Source organism: Aethalodelphis obliquidens, unplaced genomic scaffold, assembly GCF_003676395.1.
Source record: "Aethalodelphis obliquidens isolate GAN/ISIS:26980383/991018 unplaced genomic scaffold, ASM367639v1 scaffold4, whole genome shotgun sequence".
Taxonomy (NCBI): domain Eukaryota; kingdom Metazoa; phylum Chordata; class Mammalia; order Artiodactyla; family Delphinidae; genus Aethalodelphis; species Aethalodelphis obliquidens.
This window is the reverse complement of record NW_020837948.1, coordinates 13,484,177-13,500,744: the sequence shown is the minus strand read 5'-3', so window position 1 is coordinate 13,500,744 and position 16,568 is coordinate 13,484,177. Positions and strand designations below refer to the sequence as shown.

General features: G+C 37.4%; 1 pseudogene; it reads right to left on the bottom strand.

The window, feature by feature from the left end:
- Nucleotides 1-252: 252 nt before the first annotated feature.
- On the bottom strand, nt 253-1,257 carry LOC113617637 (40S ribosomal protein SA pseudogene; annotated as a pseudogene).
- Nucleotides 1,258-16,568: the final 15,311 nt, after the last annotated feature.

The window sequence follows — 16,568 nt, the reverse complement described above, 5'->3', positions numbered from 1 at the left end:
GTGAGAATACAAGCCCTTTGCTAGCTGAAGTAACAAAAAAGCTAAAATCCAAATTTCTGCATGAAAATTTGCTGATTTTAAAATTGTTGCATTAACTTTTAAACACGGGAAAAAAATCCACAAACATATCAATCAAATAGCTGCAGGCCTATTCCGTTCTCCACCCTGCTAGTTCATGCCCTCTGGACTCTGTCACATAATTTCTAATAGTCTCTGCTTCATTTTCTGTTTAAGAGCCTAAGGAAGAACAGCTTATGACCACTCAGTGGTCATTCCTACCCATTCAGTGGCCTGAGCGGTGGGAGCCACTGCCCAAGTCTTCTCCGAGGCGGGCTGGGCTCCTGTTCAGCAGGAAATGATGAATAGGCTGCGAGGACACCTGTGCCTTCAGGCCGGTCTGCCACCGCGGGTTGAGGAGTCGTAAATTCGAGAGTGGGAGCAGTTCATATGCCCTGAATTTCCTCCAGGGCCAATACTTTTTCAGGAGCGACCTGCTCACCCTTTTCCATCTCTTCAGGGTCTCTGTAGACGTAGAAAAGCTGCGACCTCCCGCAAGTGCTCACGGGAGATGGAGCCGCGCAGGCGTCGAAATTCCCGGCCGGCCTCCAGCACGTCACATCCGCTGAGGGACGTCCCTTCCCATGCGCGGGAGGGCAATGTCCACACCGCGCAGAGGAGAGTCCACTTTACCCAGAGTGATGGTAGGCAGGTTAACATAACCTGTGAAAGGCTGGTGGTCGGCCCTGGGATCAGTAACCACCGGAAGTTGGTCGGGGCTCCTGGGAGGCTGCCTGGAGCTGGTTAGTGAAAGTTTTGGGAGTGGAGCGCCAGCAATAGGAGCAGCTCCAGAGGCAGCACAGACTTCAGCACAGGTGGAGGATATGGCATGACACCATCCAGGTTTTGAATAGCAGTAATGGCACCCGCCTGCAGCAAGAGCTTCTCCCAGGTCCTCTGAAGCTTTATGATGTAGATGCTATCACTTTTCCTTTTGTAAATGAACTGTTCCATTTGGAAGTCAAGATTGGTGCCACCCAAGTGGGTTCCTGTTGCAGGGACTGTGAGGACAGCCTCCTCCTTTATCCGCGGGACATGAAGGGCTCTGGACGTTGTGAATGTTTCCCTGTTATGACCAGAACCCAGGGCAATGCCATTTGGACGCGTCTCTGGGTAGCTCAGAAAGGCTGCCACCTTGAGAACTAAATTCCATCCTTTGTGTTCACAATATGACGGATCAGCACATATGCACTTGGACATTTGTATTAGCCTTACAGAAATGTGAGTGTATGTTTCAGTTGAGCCTTACATTCCTCTAAATTTAACTTAGAATTGACCCTGGGAGTTTGCTCTTTGGAGGTCAGAGATTAAGAATACAGATTTCAACAACATAATAGCAGCAAACAGACTCAAAAGGAAATTGTAACTGTGATGCTAATTTAGCTAAGATCATGTACATCAGAATCATCTGAGGTTATTCACATAAGAGGGTTACGTTTTAAATCACCTATCAGACCTCTCTTTCCTAGGCAGAGTACACCAATTAGGTTTCCTTTTCTTATCTGTTACCTTTGTGTTGTTTGGTTTATTCCCCAGTGATTTCTTTCAAGCTAGGGTTGTCAAAATCCATACTTGACAAAATGCTGGACTATTTGTTGCTAGCACTAAGGAGTGACTACCAGGCACCTCTTCCTCCTAGGAAATGATATGCTTGCTTAAATCAAATATTGATGGGGAAAAAAAACAAACATTAGCAGTGCATGTTTAGCCTGACACTGGATTGGGATAGAATTTGGCCTATTAAATGGACTTTGATGCTTTGTTCCCTACTGCAAAAGTGCCTCCACTCTCAGAAAACAGAAATTGGGGAAAACACACTCTCTGCATAGAAATAAAAGCAATGCTCTAATATTAAAGGGAAAACACAATGATAGAAAAGTCAGGAAGGAGCTCAGCAAAGCTATTACCATGCTTATTGCCATTTGAAGGCACAATGACTGAAGTTATTGTCTTAATGTAAGATTACTAAATAATGCATCCCATAAAGGAGAGACATTGTGTTGGCCATAAAACGTGTTTGACTGCAACAGAATTCATACTTATTTAATGACACTTTAGAATCAGATGGTAATTAAAATGAAGTAGGAATTTTTAAAAGGCAGGAGAATTCAAACACACCAGTATATAAATTGAAACATTCTCTTTGTTTTGCAAGCACATAAAGGAGTAAATTTCACACAGGTTTTTTTTTTTTTTTTCTTTTTTGGCCCACTGGGAACAGCACAATTTTGACTCCTTGGTATTTCCACTTCTAATTGCTAGGAGGGTTCATTATCAGCTGTCTAAAGTGCGATACATCAACCTTGCAGAGCTGAGTTACAAAAGACATTCACACATCTGATGGGCTGCTGTGCTAAATACATCTTAATTTGTGCTGCATCTGCTGTTTTCTAATTTGTTTGTCATGCTGTGACTGCTGCAGACTTTGTTAGAGCAGCTTCCTGATTTTTTTCCTTTAAAAATGCATCAATTCTTCATTTAAAAAAAAATGGCTGTCTTCCATCATTGTTCATCTGTTTCTTGGAATGCCATAAACTCAATTCTGTTACGCACATTCATGTATGAAAAAATCCCGTGCATTTGAATATATATATGTATTATATTAGAATAAATGCACATGTATTTGCATGTGCATCAAGCCAAGTATTCAGTTTAATCACATAAAGCAAAACAAACTTTTTTCAGCCATTACTGGATGCACAAAGTGACAAACGCTCCAATCTCAGAATTCTGGCATGGATAAAAGTGCTTCAAGTCGCTGGGATCCGCTGTGCAGAAGATGGGCATAAGGGTGGTGCTCTCAGTTCAGACCCAGTTAAGCAGCAGTTTAAGTAGTAAACAAGCATATGCAATTCAGCATGATCTGGAATACACCAGTCTCACAACAGGGAAGTTTAAGTTTGAGTTGGGAAAGAAAACAAATACCACCATCCCAGGCCCATGCCTCCCCTCAATCTTTTCCCAAATAACAGTGTCAAAGATGAAGGCAAAGCCTACTTCCTGGGCATGTGACCTGTGCCGTCACTTAAGTCTCATACTTAGACGAGCTGAGTTGGGTTTAATACTCTGCTGTTGCTGTTTAGAAATTTTTAATAATTTATGAACAAGGGGCCCTGCATCTTCATTTTGCACTACACCCCGCAAATCATATAACTGGTCTTAGATACGGCATGCATTTTAGGAATGCTGACGGAACAGCTGATGGATTTACTCTGTAGTATGTATTTCAAGCTTTTAGTCCTTTTATCTTTACAATCACAAAAATGTACACCTTGAAATGAAAAAGAAAGGAAGGATAAAAGGAAGAAAGTGGAGAGAGAGGGAAGCAAGAAGGGAGGGAAAAGCAAATAGTATTTTTTTTGTATTCATATAGTTCTTTGGGGCATGAGGGATGGAAGGCAGCCATTCCTAGGTATTATTTATTATTTCTAAGCACCGAGCTTCTTTGAATGAAACTGATTAAAGGAAAATGCCTTCCACTATAGATTTTGGAATCACCGGCCGAAGTGGCACTCAAAGTCAGTCCGCAATCTTAAAAAAAAAAAATTAAGCTAAATACAATTCAATTTTTTGGATAATTTACCACCACCCCTTTCCCTTACACACACACACACACACACACACACACACACACACACGTAAAAAATCAGGGAATACAGAGGACATGGAAATATCGGAGGAGTGTCTGGGGCTCTTTCCCTCCTGCAGGCTGCTTTTTGGGAGTGAGGCTGTGAACTGGGCTGCAGTGAGAGGCTGGCACGGAGGCTGGTATTCTTTGTGTATGCGCCTGGCGATAGGGATGCAGTTCAATGCCCTGGATTCCGCCGGCTGTACAGCCTTCCGAGAGGGAGACGTGGACCCCATTTACATAATGCCAGTCAGCCTTCCGTGTCAAGTTTTCCCAAGAACATGTAGAAACGATTACCAAGGCAGGCATTATGACGGGTGGCGTCACAGACCAATCAGGGCTTCCGTAAAGGAGTATGTTGAATCAATAACGCATACTGTTCAACCAGGGCTGAGAAACACACCTCATAAAGTAACAGCATTTGTAAAGGTTAATCAATTCAACTAATTGTAAATGCTCTCAATTGTCAGTCCCTAAGCAGTCCCTTCTCTTTGTAGCTAGTAATTCACTGTGGGATGTAGCAGCTCTAAAACAGGAAGCAGAGTGAGAGAGAGGAAAGCAGTCAAATTTCTCATTACTCTCCCCATGTTGTGCTCTACCAGTGTCTGTAAATGTCAATACGTTTACCACAGGGATGTAGCCTTTTTTCCCTACGAGCAATAGTTGCCTCTTTCATTACACACAAAACAAAGTAAAGAGCCTAATTATCTTGGTCTAGGCAGATGGAAAGGATATCAGGATATTGATCTTTGGGGCAATATCTTAAGGCAATGCATATGACTAATAAGCTGGGCAGTTAAAGGGATAGTCTTTCATTGACAACTGTAAGAAAAACACATCTTATTCACTGCTCAGAATTGACTCAGAAAAAGAAAGAAAATCCTTCTGAGAACAAACCATTGTGGAGGGTTTTTTAAATGAGTGTCTGCTGAGATTTGAGAAGTTGAAACAAAGCATGTCAGGCAGAAAACAATGAGGTAATTCTACACTGAAATATCAGACTCTGGCAGTGAAAGCAAACCAATGACTTTCTTGGAACCAGACAACTCCTTTCTCTGAGGCCTGATGATCAGAGTAACCCTTATTTCCAGGCCACTAATAAGGGTTCTACTGGGGACACAGAATGCAATTTGTGTTAACAATGCTAGAAAAGTTCTAGAAAATGGTGATACACGACAAATGATAAATTGTCCTAAAAAAAGTCAATCTCTTTGTAAGATCTCACATACGGTCTTACTGTTCTTTACTTTGTATGTGTATATAGTATTACATTTCAGAAAGTCTTGTTTCCCTGCAGTTATAGAGATTAATCTTCTACCTTTAAAAAATATAGGAAGATACAGTTATTTTCAAGACTATTTACATAAGTGAAAAAAAGAAGATGAGGAAAACAATTTCAAATGTTTTGATGCACAGTAATATTTATAGCAATGTGAGATATAACTAACATTCACCCATTTATTACACTTTAGAACCCAGTGATATATATAATTTCCCATACTAAAACATGAACTGCTGAAACATGCAGTTTACCTTTATTTCATCTTCAACTTAGTAAAATATAAATTCTTTTTCCTTAGAAGTAAGGCTGTGAGGGTTTCACAAAATTTGGAAAAGTACAAAAAATCACAATACATGTATAATATAAATCACAAAACTTCAACAATTTGACAAAAGAACATCCTCATCTTTTATGTGTTTCAGTTCAATGTTATTAATCAAAGCCTTTGTAAAATTCTAGTTAAATACACGCGAGGCCTTGTGTTCCCGTGAAACCGTTTGATATTTCAGACACATTGGGTAGTTCAGTCAGACAAACCAGTGACTAAGTCAAAACGTACCACCATGTTGCCCTGAACAGCATCAAAAATAAGCTGGAGAAGACATGGAAAACAAGTTGTTGGCAGCGGGCACATATCAAGATATTTTATCCCCCAAATATGTGGGACAATGCTAGATCTGTGTAGGGTGGTAGCCTGTTTAATGTCAAATCACCTGGTGCATCGTAACAATAATGGTGTATGGTGGTCAGAAAACAAAATCTATGTGCTTCTCTAGGGTGAACAGAACCATTGGTTTATGAAAAGAATTCTGTTCTTCATGAAAACAATTTCATTCACCCATGAGTCCAATTTAAAACATGCCATGTTTACCTTTGAAAAATGAGAAATTAAAGAGTCAGGAATGTCCAGAAGTTACCTTACTGGCAAGTGGGGAAAGACCTCTTCAACAATAAACTCTCTCCCACCAGCCTCTCTCTTCCTCTCTTCCCTTCCTCTCTCTCCCTTGTTTTTTCTCTCTCTTCTGCTCCCCTTTTTTCTAAAATATACTCCTGTCATCTAACAATACCATTTTCCCATAGTTTCAGGAGAAATTTCCTGACATCTTTGAAAATGCTGAGCATCGAAAATGAAATCCTCCATATGCAATTTTTCACCTTAAAGGAATTGAAATACTTGTTAGATTTTCAAGAACTGCAGCTTCAGGCAAGCAGTGAGCAAAATTATCCAAACAAACTCCTACCCAGGACCTGATTATCTCATTTACTGATTGTTCCTGAGCATTTGATACCTTCATCCTTATATATATTCATTTGCAGCCTCACCCTTTTAGACATAATGTAATTTTCTTTCCAGAGGATAAATTTTTATATCAGTTTAATAATTTCTTGAACTTTTACTGGAGTATTGCTCAACTCACTTCTAAATTAAAGCACTTATTAAAAAACTTTGAAGCACTCTCACAATTTTAAATCACTGTGCACACAGCAATTTAAAATTATGGGAGCAGTTTTATAAGCACTTGAATTTGGAGGTGATCTGAAAATGTGCAATATAGAGTAATTTAAAATTATTAGAGTACTTCACATTTTTTATAAGCTCTTCAGCTGGGAAGTGATCGGGTTCTAACATCTGAGCTTATGCAGTGCAAAATGAAGTACTCCTCAGCCTGAGAAGATTCACTCTATTAAATCAACCTACTTTAATAATTTTAAAGTGCTGTACAGTGAGCATGCTCGGATCTCCAAACTCACTTTTATATGAAAAATATTTTTCACTTCCAACCTACAAAAGCCACTTATGTGATAGAGCAGCAATTTACCCTTTCAATTTTAGACATCAAACTGCCCTCTCACTTTTAGAGTAGTTTTCCCTTGGTGAAAACAAACACCAGAATATTTTAAATATTTGTCCTTTTCCATGAAAACAACGAAAAGCATTATGCTCTGAAAATTCAACAACCTAGTTGTATTTGAAAACATTTCCATTGTAAAGTCAACTTTAGCATAATTGTGTTTGGGGATATCATGCTTTTACACCTAAAACAATGACAAACAAATATCTTGAGAGGGTTTTTAAGCATAAACTCACTGAAACATATGTATGATTCTTCACAATAGGACAGCTGTCTTGCAACCTCAGAAAAATCATATAGGCCCTACTATGTCTTCTGAAGAACACTGCTGACTTGAATGAAAGCATGCGGTTCCAATAACATTCCCCTAGCCTACCCTTGAGTTCAAAGAAAGGACAACATAGCAGAAGCCTGATACCTGCTACACTAAATGTATATTTGGCAAACACAGCCCTCAGACCACTCAGATCGGTTTTTGTGATTGCTTTGTTCTTGTGAAATCTTACTTATACTCCCTACAGCAAAATTAGAATATATAATTCTGGTCTGGATTAATTCTATTAACAAGCAAGATTATTAACCAGTTGAAAGAGATTCTAATACCATAGTAAATAATTCTATTTCTGGTATGTTTAAAGGTAGTTACTAAGAGACAAGAGACTGTTGATATTTGTATCAGGGATGAATAATTTAAATCTTATTTTGGTAGTTTTCTCACCCCATTTAAACATAATTCCAACTCAAATAAATAGGTAGACATCTATGAAACCATTTTGAAAGCTAAAAAAAAAAAAAAAATTGTTTTCTCTTCACTGTCAAGTGCTGTGAGGTTGCCTTTTTCCCCTTCCCTTCCCTTCCTTCCCCTTCTCTCTTCTCCCTTCCCCTCCCTCCCTCTTCCTCTATCTTTCTCCCCGACCTCCCAAAGATCCTATTCATCTGAATTCTAACTGCAATCACACTGGATCTCCTGGAAGGTAATCACTTAGTACCTCCTTGTTCTTTGACAATCATTTGAATTTTAGCCTATATGCGAATTGATTCATCTGCTGTGTTTTTAAGCCACAAGTGAACTAGGGTGGTTCCCAATAGCAATTTGCCACCGGTGGAAAGTATGCTTTAAGTTTGTTATGGCTTATCAGGGAATAAGGCTACAAAACATACATGTAGTACTCTTTTTAAATGTCCTTCTGACTTGTTACAAAAACTTCCAGAGCCACTTCGTCTTACACGTTTGATGCTGCCTAAAAACAAAAGATGAAAGTCTAGGGGGCAGGATTCGGGGCGGGGCTGGTCATAATGTCTTTTAAAAGTCCTCTCTCTTGGAATGAGCTCTTTCAGTGAGAGATATGTTAAGGTCACCCTTAACTCAAAGAAGTAGACTTATTTTGAGGGGTTTTGCAATGACTTTTTAAACTTCATTTCAGAGGCCAAGCAATGAACAGTAAAAGATAAAATTGAAAAATATGTCCTGATAGCCCTTTATAGTGATTCTGGAGAATGGGTTATAACCCAGTTATAAACTCAACTGAAATCAGGGCACACGTGCTGCCCAAACTCTCTGAATCTGCCCACGGAGAAATACATGGATGCAACAAGCAACCAGTGCTTCAGTGATGATGACAATCATGAACTGAGTGGATTTTTCATTTTAAAATATCTGTGTGTATACTGAAATCAGAGATATTACCTCTATGAAAATATTTTGGAATTTAGCTTATGAAATAAGTTCTCTTATAACTAGTATATTGAAAAACTTCAGAAGTTATACAATACCTGCTTCTATACCAAAGCATTTTCAATTCTATGAGATTTGAATTTGTCTTTATATTATGTTCAAATTGCCTTGGTTTTCATGTTATTTCCAACCAAAATAGTTCTGGAAGAAAACTAAAAGAAAGCTGCCTGACAATACAAATATGTAGTATTTAGATGGTTTATAGGCATTCAATAGGATCAACTGTTTGGCTATAGTATCATAAGAGTACCCAAGAATTATAGTATCATAATTTCTACCCAAGAAATTCAGTGGTGATAATGCAAAATCCTCTATGAATTCTTATCTGCAAACTAAAATTGTCCTTCAAGAAGCTAAAAAAATCTAAATAAGTAATCATTAACCAGAAGTTAGAAAGGGATGAGTTAGTGTGTGCCTGAATTGAAGGAGAAATTTGGGTATAAACAGTAGAAGAAATCACAAGGGCATATCTAAGGACTTTTCAATGTTGGAAACAGAGAAAATAGTTAAAGGAAACTCCAAGCGTGTTTTCTGTAATATGTAGGTTGACAGGAGGTCTCTTAACAAAATTTTGTTACAATGAATAGGTGAAAAGTAAGTCAGGCAATTATGACACAATGAATTTGAAAATCAATGTGGATATTTCAAACTAAGTGTCTATTAGATAGAAAGCAAAAATGTACTTGTAAGACTAATATCAAGGAAGGAATTTAGATTAAAATATAATACTCATACACACTTGGACTATGCAAAAATAATAAAACGTGACACACCTGGGACATTTGTCAAGGGTTGTGCTCCAGATCTGTCATTGTATTTTACTGTAGTAATCACTGCTTCTAGGATCCTGATATAAAAGGTGAGAGAAGTAATATTGGATGATGCCAATCTATGAGCCTCCTGTATACAACATTGAGTTTAGGGGAGAAACCAGGGAGATAATATCTAAAAACCTTTGCACATACGCTGTAAAGACCAGTGTGAACTTTTAAGATAAAAATGTTTAATTCCTTTGCATTTTCCTGCAGCAGTACTTAAGCCCATTCCCATGAGTGTATTTAATGTTATTTTATCTGAGGGAATGCTAAATAAACAAAAATTTCATTAACACTGTGGTCATTTTAAGTGAATCTTTGCCTAATATGAAGTGCCCTTTAATTCCTAGCACCTACTGCATGAGTTAATCCATTTAAGGGAGAGAACATGTTTTGTCAGATTGTGTGAGTCTGACAATTTTTTGAACCAAACTAAGCCTTTTGAGAATTGAATTCCATTTGCTTCAGGGGAAAAAAAAAAGTGACTTTCTGGTTCAAAGGAAAAATGCTTAGAAGCCATATTTGAAAGGCTCATAAGAGGTCTTACACATCAAATAGCTCTTAGAAAACAACATTTTGATGAGTTAAGTGTAAATTAATTAGAAACATACAGATTGCTTTTCCCTGGCTATCCACATCGGTTTCAAAGTTGAAGAACGAGTGTTTGACAAAATATGGTTGGAGTTTTCATGACCCAAAAGCATGGTAAAGTATTTCAAGATGTTTCCATGAAGCAAAGTTACTTGTTTTCTTGCAGTCATCTTTCCAAATATCTAATGAGTTCTTACTAAAAAAAAAACAGTGGGACTCATGCAGGTACTCCATATCTAAAAGGGGATTTTTCCCTGAGAAGAAGCTGATTAAGCCATTATAAATGAATTTAAGCCTTGTAGTGCCTCTGAAAATGAAAATATAAGTGAAATAAGCATTAAGACAGGCTCACTGCAAACCTATCCTATATCAAGAATTAGAGCAGGAGACCATTTATGTTTGGAATTTCTGAGGTGCTGAGACTGCAGACAGGAATAGCATTTCTATGATGCTCCCTGGATAATACTGGATTATAGGAATTTGGTTCAGGTAATCTGGTTATATGTCCATTAAGTGCTTATATCCAGTTAACAGAGAACTACAACTTGTCAAAGAAATTAAACAAATGAACAACTGTGAAAATGTATGCTGAAAGTAGTTCCCTAGTACTGGCAGTACTAATTTTCTCAATAAAGAAAGTAAAGAAAGTAGCAAATATTTATTATAAATCAGTTGGTTATATGGTGCTGAAAATTAATGCTATCAGAATTCCCAGAGTAAATATCTTTAAACCTACCACTAAGGAAAAGAAAGAAAAGATGGAAAAAGAAAAAGAAAAAAAGAGGATTAAAAAGTATAAAATACTACCTTTTTTGTTTTTTGCTAAGTGATTCAGGTTTTCCTTAATTATTTTTCCAATTGGCTAAAATAAAATTAGGATGTCCCTTTTAAAGTTGAGCACACAGAGGGAAAGCACCAATCCCATCCAGGGAGAGAAGTAACCAATCTCAACTACTCCAAACTGCTAAATTTCCTGCCCTAATATGAGGACTAGGTGGTTCATATTTTTAATTCACTATACTGAGGTTGTTTTTTTTTTTTTTTTCCTCTCCCAGGGACCTTAGATACTTAGAACTTTTGCCCAATGATAATAAACTTTGAAAAATTGTGAAGTTGGTTTTATATAAAAATTATATAGAAATTATACTACAGTTTCACATAATTGATAAGACTGCTCAAGAAGAGATCACTAAGATAGCTGAATTATTTGGGATAAGTTAATTCCCTGGAGCCACTTGGATAGACAAGCCTCCAAAGGATTTTTTAAGTATATTTTTGAAGTTAATTTTGGAGTACCCTTTCTTTCAGTTAACATGTTAGCTGAATTCCAGGGGAGGCTTGGCAGCTCAGATATATTTAAGATGTAATATCAGTTTTATATTGAGTCAGCATTTTCACAGATCTATTCTCTTGGCATTTAATTGCTCTAAAATTACAATTCTGGTAGTGGGAGATTTGGAAGAGAAAACTAACAATGGATGAATGTATATTTTCCTAGGTCCTACAAGCTATGTACAATATGTTCACATGGATATATCCCATCATACAGCCTTGCCTCTGAAAAACGAATTTAGTGTTACATAGCCAGATATTTTTTTAAGAAATATTTGTTGATGATGATTGGCCCCTCTACAGGACATATATAAGGAAGCTTGCCATTTGTGACCCAAATTCAATAGTGCATTGGACTAAAAAGCTTCATTCTTCTTCTCATCCTAAATTGCCCCTTTCTTTTGCTAAAATATTTCCTTTGCTCTTAAATAACACATTGAAGTTATACTGACTCTCCAAACATTAAGGTAAAAGTTTAATATCACCAGTTTCCAATTTGCTAACTAGTTATCTTTTAAGCATTTAATATTAAGTAGATAGTTACGATTCAGAACAAGCTCTTCTGTAGCAGTCCATAAAATGCATCACATATTTGCCATATAGTACTGTGCTAAATAGTTCAGCCAGGCATACACACGTGGATATCATAGCTCCTATCAGAAAATCCACCCTGTCCTCTAGCTATGGCTACAAGATCAATCTCTGCTTGGTGGTACCTGAAACAAGTCCGGTAGGAAGAAGAAGGCAAGGTGGACACTTATGGGCAACAAAAATATGGTAACTCTCCGTAACTACTTAAGAGCTGGATTTCCTCTTAGTCCTTATTTTCCAAATGATGTCCTGCCATACAGAAGTATCCTAGGATTTGTTTAAACACGTTCTTTCATAAAAGCTTTTCGTGGCTAATGAAGTTGAAGATGTGTTGGATTAAACATAGTGAAGCAGGGTTCTGTCCTCTGGGATTTTTAGGATTTTTAACGTGGGACATCCTCTGTGAATCTGTAAGTGGGGACCATGGTGTGCAGGGTTCCCTTGACTTATGAGATTTCAGAACCTCTGATCAGGGCTCTACAGGGCCCTAGGTCTCTCTGAAACAGCAAGTAGGAAATGTTCTGGTTATTCCTTGTTTAAGCATCCTCAGCTGGCAGTAGCGGGGACACGAGGAGCCCCCTCCACAGAGACCTGGGTCGAGTCTTCCATTTGAGGTCTCTGCTATCTCTTTGTGTATGTAAACCATTCATAAATTGGGAACTGACAAGATCCTCCTTTATTGGGCAAAATAATTTATAAAAATATGTCAGCACCTCCTAACGTGACGGTACCAAAAAAAAAAAAAAAAAAAAAAGTATGTGGGAAAAAACGATTACACAATCTGGCCAATACAGTTCTGTTTGCTTAAAAGTAGGATTAGATCCATTGCAGAGAATACCATCAGCTGTGCAGTAGGTACATATTAATTTATTGCAAATATATAGCAGCTACCTAGGGACTTGATTAAAACATAACAAAGCAATCTACCTTTCAAGACTAACCCTGTTTAAAGAAAAGAAAAATATCTGAATAAAAAGGAAAAATAAAAGAAACCTGATTTATAATCTATCTTTGTATTCATCAGGTGCTTTACACATTTCATACTAGACTTTACAGACTGTGCAACATGGTCACAGAGTGAAATGTTCAGTCGCTGGTTTGCAGCAACCAGGAATGTGGCAGGGACCCACATACAAGAAGCCCACAAACTCAATTATTTCTGCAGAGCGGTGCCATTACTGCAGTTCATAGGTGTGATTTTTTTTTCTGCCAAAAAGTCAATGATGATAAAATCCATCCATTGCTTCACTGTAACTCTTGAGGCAGCATGAGCTGTGTGTTACATCAGTGTGGATGAAGAGGAGGCAAGTTTGGGCATTTTGCAGATTATGTAGACCAGAGGAATGCAGATTGCCACCTGAGAAGATAGCATTTACAGATAGAGGGCTGAAGTATTTTTGCATTTGCTATAACAATTCTGTTATAAAAAAGCAACTGTTCCCACAGAGATCAAAATGATTCACAAAGAACCTAAAGAGATTGCAGAATGAGGACTATGATGATGAACCTTCAAACAGGACCAGGAAATAGACACTTCCCATAGAAAATCCAGTTCTGCCAGTTCTTTCATAAGGAGAGAATGTGAGTATAATCTAAATTAGTGGTTCTCAAACTTTTGAGTCTCAGGTACACCTAACCTCTTAAAAGTTAAGAGGATAAAAGACTTCAAGAATGTGGGGTTGTACTTACTGATGTTTACTGCATTAGAAATTTAAAGTAAGATATTTTTTCAGATATATGTATAAATTCAGTGAGAAGAGTGACATTACACTTTGCAGCTCATGGCGCTGAACAGAAGACAGGTAGATCCTCCCATCTGCTTCTACATCCAAACCCCTACAATGTCATTAGGCGTCTGGAAGATGCTATTGTCCACTCCCAGAGAAGGAGTGAAAAGGCAAACCAGGACTTGGTACTATTATGAGAAAGGTTAGACCTTGCAGATATCTTTAAAGAGTGACAAGGACCCAGAGGAGTGCCCGAACTGTACTTTGAAAAACAAGGAGCTGAAAAAAACTTTGTGTGTCCAATATATTTACAGATATTTACATATATCCACATACTGTATATAGACTTCTCAGGTTAACTACTTACTAACCTGTAGGTAGATCATTTTATAGCATAAGTTCAAACATCCTTCACTGTTTCATTTGTTTCAGCTGTATAAAGCCTGCAATACATATTGCAAACCAGAATGGCAATAAAGATAAATAGATCACATACTAAATGGAGACTTAACAAGATGCATTCTGGACTGTCAGTACTAAATATTATATTTTCACATGAGGTATTACTGTGTCCTAAGAGTGAGGTAGATGGAGTGAGCATTATTCCATTTTGTAGAGGAGAAAAGTACACAGACAGGGGGTAAGTGACTTATCCAAGTACCATAACTAATCTGTGACAGAGCTGGGACTGGATCCAGCCCAGTGCTGCTTTGGGCGTATTACTAGGCCAACATATGTTGCCAAAACACATGGTTGAAAAGTGAAAATTATTGCTGGAGTGATGTGTTGCCTGATCTGTTTCTTTATAATTCTTCACTTACTCTGCCAGATAGCTATTTTGGTAGATATGTGGTTGGTGCTTTGATATTATTTTGCTAAATGTTCTGTTTTAATATTTTGAAAATACATAATTACTCCCTCTGGCCTTAATTTTCCTTACATGTAAAGTCTGGATCAAAATACCATGAATGTCCCAGCAACAACAATGTCTTAATAACTAATAGAAAAAGGCATATCAGAATTTACAATTTAAAAAAAAAGAAAATGTTCCCTCAAATTGAGCAAACATGTAAGGGCACTTTTTGTTTGCTCCATGATGGCGGATGGTACCAGAATTTTTTGGAAGCCAGGGGCTGGGGAAGTTTGACATCCTGCAACATTATGGAGAATATTGCAAAATCAAGTCTTGTCCCATGTCCCCATACAAGTTTGAAATGTCACATAGGTAAAAACCTTGTTTATAATTTTGTGAACCTAGATACCAGTCATGTTTTACATATAAAAGCAAATTACTTATGCAGAGTTTTAGTATGCAATGATTTTTCCAAAAATACAGCTCCCGTGTAAAGTAAAGGACAACTGCACTTTGTTCTGTCTGCAAGTTTACTAAGAATGGCCCACCAATTCAGAAAATTGTGTTGTGGTACTGGTGTTGTCATGGCAGTCCACGTGCACAGCTGTCATAGTCATAGTGATTCTACATGTGGGTGTGAGGATCCCACTACTTCAACAGATCTTCGGGTATAAAGATACATATGCATTTACATATATATTAAAATATTTGACTATAAATTGCTTTCCACAATTTCTCCTTTCTATTGTAATTAAGATGTTTTATCAATATTTTAATGGGGTGGGTGGATAGCTTATATTATGTATGCTTTTCACTGCGGGATAGTAAAAAGGCATTCCTCATTTTTTTTTATTTTTTTTTTTAACAGAGTGTTGTGTCTGGTAAGATCAAGAACCACTGGGTTAATTACCCTCAGAAATTCCAATTTTTTTTCCTTTCTGAAAAATTTAGTTTTAGAGTCGGTATGAATAGATACTTCTAAAAATTCAATCCTTCCTGGAAAATTATTTATGGTTACTCCCTCTGTGTTAAAACAGCGTGAAAACAGCTTGTCGTGTTCCTGACTGGAAGGTTTGATGTTAGGGTTTTTTTCTGGGGAAGAAGAGAGGATGATACCTTGGATCAACTTCAAAAGTCATGAAATCTATACTTGGTTACCTACTTTAGGCAGCGTCAAGCTCCTCCACGTAGGTCAAAAACCCAGGACCCTCTCCACCACCACTGCCAACACCACAACCAACTACAAACATACTTGAGAAAAGACAAGGTCTCTCTGCTTTACCTACCAACATAAAGAGAAAAGATGTAGATAAAACCACTATTAATTAAATGAGGGAAGCCACAGCTTCTACTTATACTAGAACATTCTCCTGAATATTATCCCTTGAAATGCATGCCATTGGTTCAAGAGGGAGTATTCTTTTAAAAAAATGAATGATCTTCATTTATAATTAAATATTAAATATTGAAAACAGTTTCAGTGACAAATGTGTGCCATTTACCAAAATTAGATAAAGGTAATTGAGAGTTCTAAAATCCCAGTGAAGTTTTGAAGAATGTATTCTACAGAACAAATAATTATCATGTTTATTCTGCTACCTGCATATGAAGTTTTTCCTTGGCTGCTCTCCTGAGCCAATTATGTTAAGATGTATTCTTCACGCTCTCTGCAGGCTGAGATATATATTTTGAAAATTGAAAATAAAATGACTTTTGTTAATCACATCATTTTCCCCTATGGAAGACATTGCCTTTTTTACTAACTGTTTTTAAAAACTGCCCAAATCAATACAACTTTCATAGTTGGGTACTGGACTACCTGATTATGTTAGGAGAATGTGTACAGTGCTGGAAATAGCACTTCCTTCTCCGGCTCTATTAGCTTTGCAGCAATAGTTCATTAACAGCGTACACCACTAATTTAGAGTAAGCCCTGCACTAATAATGACAATTGATTTCTTTGTTTAATTTCTCTATAACCAAATGGCACACTTTACTATGAACCCCAGTTTAAAGTCTCTTTGGGACTTTGGATTACATTACATGTTTTTAAAAGGTTACGTTTGATAACCTAACCCACTTGATATTTTTATTTTTGCAACAT